This window comes from Diadema antillarum, unplaced genomic scaffold (assembly GCF_040938485.1).
Source record: "Diadema antillarum isolate AM-2024a unplaced genomic scaffold, OU_Dant_1.0 seq00000799_RagTag, whole genome shotgun sequence".
Classification (NCBI taxonomy): Eukaryota; Metazoa; Echinodermata; class Echinoidea; order Diadematoida; family Diadematidae; genus Diadema; species Diadema antillarum.
The window spans coordinates 447988-461038 of NW_027271683.1; the positions used below are offsets into that span (position 1 = coordinate 447988).

Genomic DNA, 13051 nt, shown 5'->3' on the forward strand with positions numbered 1-13051 from the left:
AATCAAATAGCGTAAAAATCCGAAGTACATTTAACGTTGTAGGTCCTAAATATTATGCAGTTAAAGGGATCGTATAGTTTTGGTTGAGACCTAATTTCAGGTTTCTCACATTTTTTGGTGAGATTATGAGAAACCTCATAATCATGAAATATGAAAGAGCATGTAATTCCACGAGGAATTCAACGTTTGTTTGATGAAAATTGGTTTTGAAATGACTGAAATATAAAAAAACAGGGCGATTCTAGTAAAGTGTGGGACCACACTTTATTACGACCGCTTTGTCTTACTTTGTTTTTGGATGTTTCAGTCATTCCAAACCTGATTTTCATCGCAAAAACTTTGAATTCCTCTTAAAATGATATGACTTGTTCTATTTCGTAAGTGCTTTTTTTTTTTGTATCTCACAAAAAGTTAAAAGCCCAATTCTAATCTCAACCAAAACTGTAACATCCCTTTAAAGCATACCTCGTGTAATAACCCTCTATCCTGCTGATTGATAAATTCATGAGACTCTCTATGAATATCTATTCATTTCACTTGTCAATTTCAACAGTTTACAACATTTACCTAAATGCTTCATTATGAAAACTCGACTCAAATAAGCTTATTCATAGCATTGGCCTGTATATGATGGCTTTTGGTATACCATAAAAGTTATCATTTTTATGGACGAATCTTTACACGGAACTCAATTCACACAGAGTTCAGTTCAATTTGTTGTTGTTGCTGTCGTTACATCATAATTATGTACATAATGCTGTATCTTACCTCAATATAATTATATATACTAGTATAAATATATTTTCCCGGATTAATGCGCTTAGAAACAGTATTAGTCGCGGAAATGTAAGTGTTATTTGTTATCATTATCCCTATCATTATTTCAATGGTGTAGTTCCAGTTTCCCCAATGACTGTAATAGGAATTGAATACCGACATAAATAGTGACTCCGTGATGCTTGCCGTGTGTGGAAAGACAACGAAGAGCTGAACGCGAGACGCTCGGAGAATGCGATGTCGGGGCGACTGTACGATGTCCTTGACGAGGTGACGCAACGTCAGGTCGACCGTGCACGGGAAATGGATCCAGCATGATACGCGTCGTGGACGAGACGGGCCTCGCGATCGAACGCATTGGTGATCGGGGAGAGTTGAAGTCTGGGTACGTTGTCAGCCTCGACGAGAGACATCCGTGGTGTCTCGACCCGATGAATGGACGAGCTTCCAACTCTGCCTATGGCGAGGATGAAAGTTTATAAAAAAGTTATTAAAATTTATATATATATATATATATATATATTTATTTATTTTTTTTTTTTTGCTACATGTATTGGAATCGTGCCCAAGAAGCACTGAGAAGCATTAGCAATCGCTCGTAAAAAAAAAGCTAGAGGAAAATCTCTCTCACACGCAGTAGATAGCCGGATACCTCTGTGTGGCAGGTCAGATATATCGTAATTGATATTCTTCTTCTTCTCATTAAGTCTGCCTCCTTCAATAGGCTGAGGATTCTTGCAGACTGTGCTATTTACATTATAATAGTTTATTTACAGATATTTACAAAAACATAACAAATTTGAAAAAAAAGAAAAGATAACTAGCCACTGTGATCAACCGTTAGTCGGATACGAAATGAACCCACAGATGGCGCTGAAACAATTTCCGACAGGGAATTCCAGCTCCTAACAGTTCTTGGAAAGAACGAATGCAATATTAGCGAACATGAAATAATTTCATAGCGTAGAAAACCAGCTCTAAGATTGTAGTACTGTCGGCAAAACTTTTATTTCTGATGCTGAAGAAAATCAGCATCAATAGTTCTCCTGCCATACACAATACGGGCTGGTGACAGAAGACAATGATTAGTGTAGACCATACCTGCCAAGCTAATTCCTTGTATCATTAACGAAATAAGTCGTCTTATATTGTATTGTGATTCGCCTATGTTTGAGAGGATACCATTCTGAAAGTGGCAGAGTGTTCATGAAGGGAAGGGAGCGTTAATTACTGTGGTTGCACATTAGCCGACACGGGAAAACATGGCAAAACATATAGCCGGTGTATGGTATGCAATATTGATACAGTGAAATGATGTATTATGCGAATGGATTTCAACTCACCACACGGACAAAGTTATGTCGGATGTTGAGATGCGATTCTCTCTCTTGTGTGTAATAGGCCTATTCAGGAATCAAACGAAGGGGGGGGGGGGTCGCAACGTCCTTTCCTGATGTCATGATTTGGCCAACAGATGACGAAGGTAGGGGTTGTAATTGCGTTTAGATTGCAACTCTGTAAAGATAAAGTGCATGATCTATATCATAGTCAGGAGGTGCACACAAATCCTTAAAAAAAATCTCTTTTCGGCGATTGATTTTGAAATCTTATCTCAGATGGGTCATGTTAAGTCAGAATAATGCTTTGATAATCTTATGATAAACTCCAAACACATGAAAATTCTAGTGATTTAATATAGGCAAGGCAATTCTGAGAACAGGAGATGTGCACAAGAGCCTTCGCATTTAATGAAGTCAATATAAGTTCAAAATTAGTATGATTCGTTTGATATGTTAAGCTTTCTTTTTTGTGTGTATGTGTGATTAAGCTAATGTCAATTCTAGCATTTAATTATTGCTACAGAATATTGAGTTACGTAATTATTGCAGAGTTTGTACATATGTTGAATAATGTAAGATTACGTTTTGGTATAATTATACGAAATTTTCGGTCTTTTTGCTCTGGTATATTAAAAGCGCCTAGAGCATTCAATCAGAATGGAAAATGGCGCTATAGAAAATGTATGTAAAAATATGTGTTAATATTCTAGTATTATATTGCATTTGCATATAATTTAGTTATAAATACATCTAACTACAAAATACAAGTACTCAGAATTCTTTTTTCGATGTTAGTGTGGGTACATATGGAACTCTCGCAATTACCTACTTCGCCTTTGCCGCCGTCAGTTGTTTTCGACGAAGCTGGTCCATAAACTATATGACAGCTCACGACGAGATGTCACCGGTCATTTCTCACCGCCGAAGGTGACAATGTTGGTATCTACGGCAGTAGCTCATACCATCGGCGCCGATATTTACGATGTCCCTTCAGGACCACCATAGGATAGTGGTATACCAAAGCAAAGGGTTCACTCTCCACGAAGGTGATCAAAATGGTTAAGCTCGACATCCTGGACTACTGTTAGGTAATAGGGAGTGAAAAGCGAAGACAACAAAAGAATCAAATGGGAACGGCACGAAAATGCAAACCACCGTATCTAGTGCCAGTAGACTTCGTAATTTATCCCGAGGTTACCCTAGCCCTTCCCGCTAAAAAGAAAAAAAAAAAGAAATAGATAAAATAGATAAATGAATAAATAGTTATTGGCCAGGAAGGAAAATCAAGGCTCCAAGTCAAACTTCATCTTAAGCTGGTGGCAAGATTCGGATTCCCAAGTTTCATGTGCAGCCCCTCTACTTACAATGTATAAGTAACATGATTAGATTTTGTTGCCTTTAGGACTAGAGTTTCCTCAGTAGAATAAGGTTAGGTTTAAAATTAGGGTATAGCATTGATCTCGGTGTCCCAGGGTAATGCGAACTTCAGAGGAAAGCTCATACCATATAAAATTTAGGCATATTAGGTGGTGAGTACATGGAACTCTTTCCAAGCTTGTTTTCATCCAGTAGTGATTTCAAATAAATTTAATATGTAAACTGGGATGACCAAACAAACAAAAAAAAAAATCCAAAATACTAGTTAACAGGTACCCAGCAAATTTATGATTTTTTTTTATTCCTACGTATAAAAAAATACATCGGTTAGTGCATTGTATAATTCAACAAAGTGGAACTCCAATTCACTTTCAAGACATTTTAGGAAAGGATGCACATTATTGACCAGATAATACGATAAGTTACACTCGTCCTTCCATGTACAATAGCTGCAGTCTCCATAAATTTGCAACTCTCGATCCCTCCTCCCATTCTAATCTAGACTGTGCGTCCAGACTTTGCATGACTTCTAACATATTTCAAATCAGAAAAAAAAAATAGAAGCGATGATGCCGTTATGTTGCAGCCACTTATACAAAAGAACATTCTTCTGGTTAACGAAACTGTAATCAAAATGGAATGTGATTTTTTTTTCTTACCTCAAAAGACTAACAAACGTTGGCTTCAAAGTTTAAAGACTTGTGTCGTCAGGTTGTCACATTCCACGCAAAAAGACTTTAAATGCTCTGCCATTTTCAAACTTCTGGGCAAACTTCAAAACGTTTCCAACATTAACAAAATTACAAGAGGAAACTTTGACTTACAGTTTAGAAATTGAACACACGAGTTCAATCATTACTGCTGGTGAGGTAGCGTCTGCTCTGCCTTCCGGTAAGACAGGGTGTGTCAGCTTCACTGTCTTGGTAGTCTGCCTATAACCAAAGATTCTTTACACTACTGACTGCTATACTGCGCATCCCAAGATAGCATGTGTGCTGAGGGCAATTAAATAGCCGTCAAACACCTGTGCAGCATTCCACTCACCTATAACATGCCTAACTATAAGTGAATTCGCACTCGCATCGCGCCTTCTACTGGATAAATATGCCAGGAATTTACACCAGATCCTCACAACAATGGATCTGTTCAATCACGAAAGCAGCATGAAGTTTAACACGCAACAACAAGGAAAAAGAGACAAGCTGTGTTCAGACGGAGGCAGTTTTGGTCAGTGCACGCACTCCCGTTATACCAATCACAGTTATGATATAATTCTGGTTCCAACAAAGTAACAATTCAGGCAACAGCATTATAGGATCTATGTTTCTTATTGTGCCTCGGCCATGAAGTGTCGCAGTAGGCATTATGTTTTTTAGTTATTCCTCATTCTGTCTGTCCATAATCCTTTTTTTTTTTTTGACAGTGTAACTGAAAATCCATGTGAGCTATTCTAATGAAACTTGGCATGTTCTGTAGGAGTGGACGAAGTTGCACCTATCAACTTTTGGGTGCACATAGTCATGGTCAAGGTCAAAGGTTAAGGCAAAAAACTCAAACTTTTACTATTTACCCCATATCTTTGCACCTAGTGCTTAAATTTATTTTCTTTAATTATAGTGTATGCATTATTACCCATCAAATTCAAATGCCCAAATTTCCCCTTTTTTCCTCCATATCTTAGATAATTGTTCATAGTATAAACCTTCATGGAACTTAGTACATATACATGCACTGTCTGACAGTGATTGTCTTTGGAATTTGGGCTCAAGGGTCAAAGGTCAGGAACAAATCCTCAAAACTTGACAATTTTTCCCAGATCTACAATTGTATGCAAGGCCTGAAGGTATTTTAATCTAAATTTCCAAGGTCAAAGGTCAGGTTAATATTTAAAATTTGTAACTATTTCATGTTGTTCTCCATACTTTGGAAATTCCTCCATGCTTTGACTTATAAAAGGGTCAAAGGTCAAGTAAAATCCCCCAAACCCCAAAGACTTTCTCTCTTATTAGAACAATATAGTGTTCGTAGTCATCCATCCAAATCAAAGCTAGTTTAAGGGAAGTAAACACCCTGCATACTTTTGTCAAACATGTTGTTTGTATTTTTTGCCAATTATGTGTAACTGTCAGATATTGGACAGACATACTGTAGACATATTAGGCCAAGTAAAAAAAGATAGTAGTTTCTCGTCCGGGTTTTTTGAGCAAGGCGATGAGGGAGGTCCTTACTATTTGATATCTTACTATTATTTCGAGGATTGTCAAAATGAAAGTAATATGTGTTTCTCATCCGGTAATTCTGAGAAAGGTAACGAGAGAGGGCTTTACTATTTTCTTATATCCAATTTATGAAATGAAATATCACTCTGGTAGCTGTGTTATGAGGGACCAGGTCCCAAGTATACAGTATGTCTTGCCTGCACTCTGTGCATTTTCAAACAAATAGATTATGTACCATACTTGAAATGAAACTTCATGCATGCAGAAATACATTTGCTTTTTCTTTCCACTACAGATGTCAAGGGAAAATGACCATCTTAATACTGGTATTATTAGTGTTGTAATGGCATTTCTCAGGGGCGGATCCAGGAATTCTGTGAAGAGGAGGCGTGACTAATATTTCTCCTGGTGCCACTTCCGGGTTTCATTTCATATTTTTTCTTTTTATTTTCTTTGTTTTTAACGAAAATTAAAGGGGGGCGTGTGCCGGTTGCACCCCTCTCTGGATCCGCCACTGTTTCTGATACCAGTGTTATACTTGCAATTCTGATGTATTGTGCTACTCAGAAACAGGTATAAAACATGTCTTTCAACAAAGAATGTACGACTGAAATAAATTCTATGATATTCAAAACACTGCTTTATTCATCATTGGTGTTTGTGACTTTTTGTGTCCACACAGCTGGTATGTATCTGCATTTCTTCACAGTACAATTGTAGCACATTTAACTGGAAACTGTTGTACAATTGCAGATGGATGTCAAAATGATACTGATATGGCATTATAGCATTAAACGTTTAAAGATGTTTCTTCATGTTCTAAAAAGACATTTGAAAATCACTCATCATTTGGATGATGAATGATTGTATACCACACTACAGATGATACGACTCACGGCCGTGTCCGTGAATTTACATCGTAAAGAAAAGTATCCCGCAGAAATACGAGACAAACCAGAATCCGTGGAAAAGTTATTTATTTTGCAGATACACCCATTTGATAATTCTACATTTGCTGGAAAAGCGCATTCACTTTCTCTTCAAAATAGAACAATAAATCGCCGTCAGCGATGCAACGTTACAGAGCAGAGTGTACGGGCTTCTACACATTCGAATGTGTTCATGCGTGCGTGCAGACAGCTGACAGACAAGTCCCGTTGCATAAAACTTTTTTAGCAACCTTAAAAAATTCAGGTTGGGATTTGCCCAACCTGAATTTTTTAAGGTTGTTAATCTAAGTACGTAAAATCCGTTGCATAAAAACTCTGGTTGGGAGCTTCCTACCGGAATTTTGTGATTTCAACCGGAAAAAAATCCAGTTGGAGTTTTATGCAACAGGCCCCTGGGGATGGTACCGGTGACCGACCCTGGACAGCTACATGCATATGTTAAATACAGACACGCACACTTTGCCAATACGGTGCGGCACGGCCACTGCACCGGCACCGTACCTTCCGACACTGCACACACATGCACATACAATTGTAGTCACAATGACATGAAAATGTATACAAACTCGATACAATCCTCACAAGCATTTGTACAGTACAATTCATCCGCTTGAAATATGAGAAACGGGGAAAAATACGAACAATGCGCGAAATATGCGTGGAATATCAGCGATTGATCGCAAAAAAATGTTGCCGCTATCGCGTTCACGACGTACCGAGTGCGCTGTTCATCACAGCTAGCCCAGGCCGGCGCCGCCCGCGCCCGCGCCCATCCAACTACAGTTCGACTGCTTTGTGGGTCATTCCTTCTTGCCGAGCTCGTAGTGTGAAATGCATGCGTTACGCGTTATACATACACACTACAGAAGCTACAGCTGTACTACAGCTAAGTAGAGGACGCAAGGCGTAATTAGAAATGACATCACGATTGGTAGGTGACAGTATTGTCGATCTTTTTTTCGGCGGCCGAAAAAATAGTAAATATCAAAAAAATTGATGCGGCAACTGAAAATCGAGGCGGGCGGGGAGCGGGCCGGGACGAGAATTATGAATTTCTTGGTATTTTCAGCGCCATTTTGAAAATAGTAAATAGTAAAAAAATTGATGCGGCGGCCAAAATCGATGCGCGCGAGGACGAGAAACTGGTTTCTTTTTTTACTTGGCCTTAGAACTGTGCATTATGCCAAAGGCATCCCAGTTGCTACAACATTTCTAGTTGTTATTTGTTTGGCTATTACGACACTTCAATGTAAGAAAAGGAACTGGAGTATTCTTTTATTATGTTTATGGAGTGGAGTCTGTGACAATTCAACCCAAACCTGATGAAACTAGCTATGGTAGAATAGCTGAAAATTTCAGCATTTTCTAAATATTAAATACAATCAAACCTATATACTTAAAGCAAATTGTCAAATTGTCAAATGTTGAGTAATCAAAATATGTACATATCTGTATAGGTGCAGTTATGTATGACGCTCTGTGTGTTTGTACGTGACAAAATTTTACACTTTGCAAATTTCTACCCCCTCTCCACAAAGGTTGTGGAGTAAACTCCCATGGGTGATAGCTCATGAAACTATATTATGATACCAATTCAGGACCACAGATTTTTTTTAAAATAATTTTTTTCTTTTTAGTATTTACTTAAACTATACTTGGGCTTTATTGTAATCAAATAGTAAAACCGGCAAAGAAATACTACGGAAATCACTCCTGAGTATGGAAATACATAAAAGTTGACTTGTAAGGGTTCACCTGAAGTTCACGGAACTGAAAAAAGAGATATAAGTATAGTTCGTATCCAGCTATGCCTGTATGTACGTATACCATGCATGTCCATTACTAAAATCAGATATATGTAAATATTGTTGATACAAAATTGCACACTTATCACTTTACCTTGTACTGCCAGTTTAGCGGAAATTAAAACTTTCCAATTCTGGACTTTTCTTTGGGCTGGACAAAAGTGAAGGTACGTGAACGGTTGATGACAGTAGACAGGCACCCTTACTATTCATTGTAGAGATGGTACAATCCTTAACCTCAAAAGACAATTCAATCCAAAATCGACTTGGAGTTGATTGACTTGAATGTGAACCACTTAGAGGAAATTTCCATTGTTGCATTTATTTAGTGTATAAATATCTATCATGTGTGTGTGTATATACAAACGTTGATTTTTTTTTTACATTATGTTCTTTGAAATGACTCTTTAAATAAAACAGAATTTTAGAATAGAAATGACATAAAGGAATGTTTTATTGCAATGGATCTATAATGCAGTTTGCATGCATATTATCATAATTTTATGTATAGTATGAAACATGATGAAACATAAAATTCAACACACAAATGAGACTGGCAGCCCCAACCCCATCCCCTGCCGCGAAGCTGACCAATGTCTAAAATATCTAGGCCATACAAGGTCCAAGCTTGTTGAAGGAGATGGTAGAGAGCACAATACATATCGTCGTCTACGCAGTTAACCGTTGAATCAGCAAAATTTTCAAAACTGAGTTTTCCTCATAATTCTTAGTATGTGGAATGAGCAATTTTAGATTGAAATAGAATTCTCCAAAAAAGTGTCTCGGAGCATTAACAACCGTCTATTCAAAGAGAGTTTCATTTATAAGTATAAAATTAAAGAAAAAGTTTCAAGAATTTGGATGATCCGACGGTTCACTTTGCAGATGGCGATATGCTAACCAGTTATAATTTCTCCATGGAAGTTGAGGTAGTTTCTCAAGTCTATCTACTTGTCTGCATATCTTAACACATGTTTGTACATCCGCGGCCACTTCATGAAGAGCGCATTGGCAGCCTGGGGGAACAAGATTTCAAAATCTTGTCCAACCTATATTTTCAGTTAAAAATTGTAGACCAGGAAAGAACTTTTCATTAGTATTAGCAAGTTTTTTATTTTAGTATTACTCTTAAATGTACTGAAATATGTAAATGAAATAAGGAAAACTAACAATTTTAGAAAATAATACTCTATTATCTATAATTTGCTTATCCACCACGTTCATCTATCGATGAACAATTATTTACACATGATAATATAAGCACTATAAAAATACGAGTAAAAATCAGAGTCTTATTATAGACTAAGTGCTTACCCTGCAAGGGGCAATATGTATGGTATTATGTTCTTAATCTGTGATTAAAGGTATCAACATTAGATATTTCATGAATGCAATCCTTCTGCATCTAATGAAGATGTCTCAAGCCCTGTTCTTTAATGGGAATGGAGTCTCCTTCTGACGATATGTTAACATGTTTCGATTTCTCCATTGTAGTTGAGGTAGTACGCCCATCCACATGCTTCTCTGCATATCTCATGCTATCTCTGAAAATCATGGCCTCTTCATGAAGAGCTAATAGGCAGCTTGGGGGAAACAAGATTTCGAAATCCTGTTGGTTAACACATTCAGAGGACTCTTTAAAGAATAGTAATTGACTGCAGTCAAATTACACAATAACTTTCATTATTCAGGCTTTAAAGATGAAATCAAGATGTACTACTAACGTTGCATAACATATCATCTATATGTTTTGTTTCTTCAATAGCCACAGGATGTTTATGCCATGACTGCATGTCTGGAAGAAGTAGCTAGTTAATTCAACATGTCCTGATGATGCAGAACTAAAGACAGAGGCAGGAGGGATTGCTGGGACATACAACCAGCTATTCCACTTTATGCATGCACAAATGTGGCATATTATAATGTGCGTTAGGAAAGAAATCTAACAAACTGTAATTTGTCTAATCGGCTCTACACTGGAATGAGAAATCCAACCGCTCTAAAGCTGCAGAGAAGGATGGAACACCCATTTTCGGTTCCACATTGCGAAAGACCAAGAAAGTATGTCGTCACACAGTGCAGAGATGCTCACATCCTTGATATCATTTTTCGATTAAATGAACTTTTATTATATTGTAAAAGTTTGCAAGTCACTAGTTTAATATATTACAAAAATGGTATTGTTTTAGAGGTTGATCAGCCTTCTGTTGCTAGAGGAGAATATAACGAGAGCCACTACCCTTGTGTGTTTCATGTCTTTCATTTTATATATGGGCCGTGACGCGAGAAAAGGGCCCATAGCGGCGATGCGCGCAAACGCTAGAAAACGGCGCGGAAGTTTAACAAAGCAATACGCGCAAAAAAGATCAACTCGCTAACTACGCGGAAATGCATAAACGCATCAAAAAGTGACAGGATTTGGGCAAAACATGCTGTTTTGAATGTCGTAATAGGAGCATTTACGAGTGGAATTTCAGACAAAGGTTTGCATATCCAAATACGTCAGAGTTTCTTCTACAATATGGAGGTGAAAACTCATTTTCGGTATATAATGCCCTAAGGGCCCTTTTCTCGCGCCATGGCCCATTTCATATTAAAAACAATGATGACAACGAGATGTGCAAAGGATCATTCCTTGATTTCCCTCTTTCCATTTCCTCACTTTCAAATGCTATGCAGTGGCCCTCCAGCTGGAGGGCCATAATCATACTGAAGAAAACAAATTAGATGAGAGGGTGACAAATGGGTGACGAAAATGAGAGGGTGACGAATGGGTGACGAAAATGGGAGGGTGACAAAAGGGAGACAAAAACAGGGTGTCGATCTAGACAAAAATGAGAGGCTGATGAATGGGTGATAAAATGACGACAAGAGATGAGAGGATGAGGAATGGATAACAAACAAATGAGAGGGTGGCGAATGATCCACAAGATTTAGTGTTTATAATGCTTCTAGCTTGATAGAAGTGATAATAATAAAATAAAAACTAAAGAAGCTCTGTCAAGCTACTTTCAGGAGCTGGAAAGGACCACGGAAGAGTACACCTCAAGGACAAAGCCGATCGGATATAGAACGTGGATGAGACCAACCTGAATGCTGAGCACAACCCTCCGAAGGTAACCACTGGAGCAGACATCAGGATCAATTCCATCACTTCACACAGGATCGGTACCACATCTCTTCTTGCCTGTTATCTTGCCTGTGGCAATGCTGTCGGGAGATCTTTGCCCCCTACTATGTCTTCAAGGGAAAGCAACGTATCCCGGAGCTCCTCAGTGGTGCTCTACCGGGTTCCAAAATGTTCATTACTTCCAGTGGTCGGAGCAACTCCTGAGTATTCCGTGACTATCTGAAGAATCACTTCATCCCAGCACTGCCCCCTAGAGCCGAGAATGAGTTTGTCATGCTCATGTACGACGGTCACACCTCACACATCTGCAAGCCAGTGATCGTACTGTTTGCATTGCCGGCTCACACATCCCACGTTACTCAGCCCCTGGACGTCAGCTGTTTCGCCTCACTGAAGGTGTCATACCACGCAGAGTGTGCACGGTACATGCAGGAAAATCCCGGAGAGGTGATCATTCGCTATGACATAGCCCGACTCTCCTCACCAGCCTACCTTCGTGCACTGAGAGCAATTCTGGAGAAAGAAGATCCTCAAATCTGCATTCCGGAAGGCAGGGATTTTCCCGCTTGACCCAGGTGCTCTGCATATTGACAAGGTGTCGAGTACAAGCACGCTTGTAACACCTGCAGCTTCGCCGCCAAAAGACAGCCGCCATGAAGTTGGACCAATGGGAGATGGGCAACAGCAAGACTCCCGGAAGGAAGCAGATCACTTCCTGTCCTCCAGAACTCCAACCCCTTCCCGTCAACCACGTGAAAAGAAGAGAAACGTCAAATACAGTTATCAACCGTCCGGTGTTTGCATCACAGAGAACCGCATCTTTATGAAGATCATCCGGACAGAGGAGGAAAGGAAAGAGAAAGCATCCACCAAGAAGAAGATGCCATCAGAAGAGAAGACATCCATCAAGAAGAAAACACCATCAGAAAAGAAGTCTACCAAAAGGAAGACACCATTAGAGTCAAAGCATCAAGCCAGGATCATCAGGGACAAAGTCCAACAAAAGTCGGGGACTCTTTCATGAACCTGACTCGGATGATGACAATGACGACAACAGCTGCTGTGTCTGCCACAGGAACACGCCGCCGTACCCTCCTAAAAACAATCTGGAAATACTTTCGTGGGTCAAGTGCGACTGGGCTGGTTGTGGCCATTGGGTGCACCAACGTTATTGTTCAGGGACATCAAAGATGTGCGGCACTGACGATGTCTACCACTGCCCATGTCATTAAATGATTTTTAAGTGCACCTGAACCACGACTGTGACTATGAGAACGACGATGACCTAAAACACAAATAATAAAAGAAAATTGAAGTATACTTGAATATTCAAATGATGTTTCACTTTCATTTTTCTGTCTTATAGTTAATGAGTTCTGAAAATAGTAACGAGAGAAATACATGAATATTGTTGGGAAAACGCTTTAAAAAAATGAATGGAACGTGAACGGGA

General features: G+C 38.9%; 1 pseudogene; it reads left to right on the top strand.

The window, feature by feature from the left end:
• Window positions 1-1091: 1091 nt before the first annotated feature.
• Window positions 1092-12830, top strand: LOC139739456 (uncharacterized; annotated as a pseudogene).
• Window positions 12831-13051: the final 221 nt, after the last annotated feature.